Source organism: Ixodes scapularis, unplaced genomic scaffold (genome assembly GCF_016920785.2).
Source record: "Ixodes scapularis isolate PalLabHiFi unplaced genomic scaffold, ASM1692078v2 PGA_scaffold10__122_contigs__length_95168666, whole genome shotgun sequence".
Classification (NCBI taxonomy): Eukaryota; Metazoa; Arthropoda; class Arachnida; order Ixodida; family Ixodidae; genus Ixodes; species Ixodes scapularis.
The window spans coordinates 90,418,318-90,423,382 of NW_024609836.1; the positions used below are offsets into that span (position 1 = coordinate 90,418,318).

At 42.7% G+C, this 5,065-nt stretch overlaps 1 long non-coding RNA gene across 1 annotated transcript; it reads left to right on the plus strand.

Moving 5' to 3' along the window:
• The first annotated feature begins 856 nt into the window (after positions 1 to 856).
• LOC121834869 lies at positions 857 to 2,367 on the plus strand. Its single transcript, XR_006077364.1, has 2 exons — positions 857 to 922; positions 2,118 to 2,367. It is a non-coding gene; the product is annotated as an uncharacterized LOC121834869 (long non-coding RNA).
• Positions 2,368 to 5,065: the final 2,698 nt, after the last annotated feature.

The following is a 5,065-nucleotide window of genomic DNA, read 5'->3' on the forward strand; positions in this document are numbered from 1 at the left end:
CTCCAGATATTTTAGGTTGGGCAATATCGCCGTGTTGGCCAAAGTTTTAGCATAATATCCTATATTTATTTTAGCTTTTTAGAGCTTTTTCTACACGTGTACAACGGGAGGCGGTTTAGTTTCTCTAGTGCCGTGTTTAAATGTGATTTCAGTCATCTCCAGAATGGCAACCAGCAAATACAGCGCAGACGTGCGCTCAAAGGAAATGGGATTTAATTATTCCGAACTGCCAAAGAAGTTTAGTCAGCTGCACAAAATGGAATGACGTTAACTTCGCGGAATTACGAGCAATTGGATCATTTCAATCTCGGTGGGTCACTCAAAGTTTAGTTTTATTATTATTTATTTTTATTAAAAAAGAAAACACACACACAACACATGAGGTGACATACCGAATATTTCATACTGTTGTTTGAAGCTAGCGTTCCCGGCTAATGGTGCTCAATCAACTACATGTCAAGAGACAGATCCTTTCAAATGAAAAATGAATAATGCAGATTATGCATTATTCATTTTTCATTTGAAATGCAGAAACAAGCATTCTGTTCAACATAACATAATCAACATAAGCCCGAGGGACCACCTGTCCAGACGCGTAAGCCATACTGCTTCCTTGTTGACGCGCCAATGCAGCGGTTTTTTTGTTTTGTTTTTTGATCCGGTATAGAGAGAGAGAAAGAGAGAACATGTTTAATATGCATGACAGTTAGGGTTCTCGTCTATGAGTTGTGTGATTTGAGACGAGGAGGTGGGGGCGGGGGGTAGGGGGGGTAGGTGTGGACGACCGTGGTGGTTGCAGTTAGGGTCGTGTGTTACAAAATCATGTCATGGTTAAAGCATTTGCATCTGTTGTGGCGCTCGCCATCGCCACCGACATGACGACTTCAGCGATTCAATGCTGCGTCGTGGCGTTTCATCTTCGGTGAGTAATTACACCCTGTTTGAGGTTACCGTGCCAGATATCTGCATCAAGCGTTGGCGCATTTCGAGGTTTCGCCTTGACGGTGGCGCGTTTTGGGCAGTTGTCATATTTATTGAGCAGTAAAGGCAATTTTGAATGGAAATGTTTAAATTGAGGTAGCGAGTTTTCATTGCCACATTGTCGTTGTCAATAGAAACCGTCCTAAACTTTCCCTCACTTACAGAAATAAGCTTCTGTCTACGGTGCAGATAAAGGCTTAGCTTAGTAGAACGTGCTTGTTTCTCTAGCAGTACACTCTAAAAGGAAAGGGTGTATTCTTGCACCCTTAGTCCCATATAATACACCCCAAAAACTTCAGTTCGACGTACAGCGCACTGACGTCGATCTGGCGGTACTAACTTTCATGAGAGGGTTGACAGCCGCGTGGTTTTTAAAATAGCTAATGTACGTGTTACTGACTACAAACCAAAAATTTTTTTTGATCTATTGCAAAATCTTAGTGTTTTCTTTCCGTGGTCTTCGATACATACTTTAGCTATTTAATAAGTTATACCGCACCGTTATCAAGCCCCTCGTTAACTTTGGGGCCGTCTGTTCGGCTATAGTGCGCTGTACGTCGTTTTGGGGTGCATTATATGGGACAAAAGGGTGTAAAGTGATACCCCTTTTTTTAAAGTGTACTCGTTTACGGAAGACCTTTTTTAGGTCACGCGCTCGCACTCGTACCTTTGCCAGCGGCTGCTGCTGTTTGAGAGATCAGTATAAGTATGGTTGCCTAGAAAAGGAGGCGCCATCGGAAAGGGAGTATAACCAGTATGCCAGAAGCAGCGCCACCTTATGCTAAAAGGTGCCAACAAAAATACGCAGATTGAGTATTTTATCCTGCTCTGTAAAAGTATTAATCAGGCGCCAATGGGAACACAACCCCTTATATATATATATATATTCCAAAAAATTGGCTGGTCTTTGCCGCTGTGACGCTGTTGCCAGCTTACAGATGATGGTACCACGCTGATGGGGACACATGGGACAAGACGCCTGGGACTGTTCCGCGCCACAGGGAGAAGCGACCGATCACCACAACGCCGCTTCTAGCCTGGCATACTGTTTATGAGAGGGAGAGAGAGATAGAAAGCATATGTAAACGAGCGCTCAAACTATTTCTTTCCTGCTCTCACATACGTTCTCGTTGCAGCTCTTTTTGCAAATGGTGGTGGCCTCGAGATGCAAGAGCTTTTCCGAAGCTGTAGAGGGCCGGGAAGACCAGAGCCTCTTTGAAGTCTTCAGCGAATTTGTGAGGGAATTCTTCAACATCGTCAATATCTTGATATCGAAAATCCAGCGAGTCGTCAGTGGTACCGTCCCGAAACACTGAGTCAAGATGAAGCTTGCGGTGATGGCTGCCAAGACGTGTTCGTTGAAATCATTAAATCTTTCGTCACGTGTTCTATATGTAAGATTATAGGAAAAAGCAACAAATAACTATTTGACTGCAATGTTTTCTCTACTTTCCAATTTCCATTAGTGCTTGTATTTTTGTGAATATTACGGGATGAGCATCGTACCAGCGTGCGGTCGTGTATATCAGTACTGCGTGATGCACGTTAAAGACCCCGGGCTGTAGGTTGTACTGCACCGGTTAAATTTCTCATCTCCAGCTGAGACACCAGACGTCCATTGAGGCTGACTAACTTCCGGCTCTACAAAACTACACGCAAAAAATTGCAGTTAATTACCTTATGTCCTCGTTTTTTTTGGCACCTTTCACGTTAAGACCTTGCACAACGCTAAGTATTATCATCGTAGACGAGATTGGAAGCACCCAGTTTCAAGAACAGGCATTATGAAAGATCAACAAAAAATTGGCAGCGACATTTATCTGAAATATCCTATAATGCATAGAAGAGAGTATTCGAGGAACGATTTTTAAAATTTGTTTAGAAGATATTAAACTAATTACGGCGAGTGAGGAAGAACTTATATTTTAACGAGAAACGTTCTTAGGCTAGGTTTTCAGATTAAGTAAAGCCATAAAAAGCGTAACCGCGAGTTAGTGGAGCTAGCACAATTAAATCCACAAAATATAATTAACACTAACTCTAACTAACTAACTCTAACTCTGACCAACTCTAACAATAACCCTAACTCTAACTTTAACACTAACTCACAGCTAACTCCACTAAACACATGGATTAATGCTAGTGGTTTAGCACCACTAGCGCTAAACCAAGAATGTTTCACGTAGCAACACAATTGCAGGGCAATTCGCGGTACATTTTAGAGCGCAGCTCTTAGGCGGCCGTTTCCGGCTTGAGCGGTGTCGCCGTCGCCGTCGGTGTAACCGCGAGTTGTATTATGGAACGTTTCCCATAATGACGTCACACGTGACGTCACGTGTGACGTCACGAGGGTCACTAGGGTCACGAGCGACGTCATGAAGGTCACGACAAAGGTCACTACCTTCACAGCAGACTTGTACACGTTACTGAAAAAAAGTAACCGATTACAATTACAATTACTACAGTCAAAAAAGTAACCGATTACCGTTACTGATTACTGCCTCCCAGAAGTAATTGAACAATTACTGCAAAGTAATTGATTACTTTTCACGTTACTTTCACGTTACTTTTTATTGCGATGACAGAAATACACAACTGTAAAATCTTGCGTACACAATTTTGTTCGTTTATTGTTCCCTTTTTTGTTTTCAGAACTTATCAAGTTTTAGCAGGAGCTGCCTCTCAAAGTTTTCGTCAGTCATCTTTCCGCGTTTTCTTGTGAAGACGTCCGCCGCGACGCTGAAAACCCTCTCGACGGACGCACTTGACGATCCTAGTTTTATTTTTTTTAGATGTTAAAAAAAATGTCAATCATTTTTGCTACATGGCTGAGTGACTATGCTGATTTTTGTGAGAAAAAAAATTGTGGGATGAAAAATGTAATTGGTAATTGTGTAATTGATTTTGTAATTGATTACAGAAAAAAAGTAATTGAATTACTCCGAGCGTTACAGCTTGACAAATGTAATTGAAGCGTTACAAAATTACATTTAACTGTAATTGATTACAAGTAATCAATTACTTGTAACGCGTTACGTACAAGTCTGCTTCACAGTGACCTTCACAAAGCCTTCACGAGTGACATCACGAGGGTCACAAGTTACGTCACTAGGGTAGCGAGTGACGTGACAGTGGAGGAGGGAGGGGGAGGAGGAATGGAGGAGGAGGGGAGGCGAATTAGAGGAGGAGGAGGGAGGAGGAGGAGGAGGACGCAATCTGTGTTGTGACATTAAGCAATGCAAAACGTCACGCTTGCATTGCTTTATGTCACAACTCAGATTGCGTTTTTTGGTCAACATATGTTTCGGAAGCGTCATTCGCTGAGTTGCCTCCGTAAGTTGCGGTGATTGGCTCTCCGAGCGTTGCGGGGGAAAGTAGACCCGCAAGCTTTTCTTTAGAGTGTAGATGAGAAAAGTGTCCAATGCAGTACAGCGCATCACGCAGTAGTGATACAACACCCCACGCCGGTACGATGCCCATCCAGATCGTCAACATGCATGACACGCACAATGTAATAAACAAAAATTCAAATAAAAAAGCTTTCAGCCATTCCACTCTGGTGAAGAAGGAAGACCAGCGAAGCTGTACTATGATGGGAATGAAGTAATGGCCGGCCGAAAATCGGCAAGACAGAGTGGAAAGGCTAGAAAGATTGCGCCATCTATGAGCGACGGCGGCAACCAGACAATCGGCAAGCCGCTGCCGCCGCCGCTTTTAGGTGACGGTAGGAGTTTCGTGTCATCATTTGTTTGCTGACGGACACGATACTGGGGAAACTAACCATCAACAACCTCCGCTGTAAAAAAAAAAATAAAAAAAAAAAAACGAAACACGAAAAACATGCTTTTGCCGTTGCAGTATCTGAAAAAAAAATTTTTTTTTTGTGTGCGTTTAAGTTTCCTGAACTGTTCTTGTGATGGCAAAACAGTCCAATGTTGAACGTGCTCGACCTAAATATTATATATATTGCCACACTTAATTTAGTTGGATGACGACGATACAATTGTGTGGTTCCTTTTTTATTTCATGTAACCTTCTGCTATAACTGCCGCAGGAGACGGCGGCCTCGGTGTAGGAAGCATTT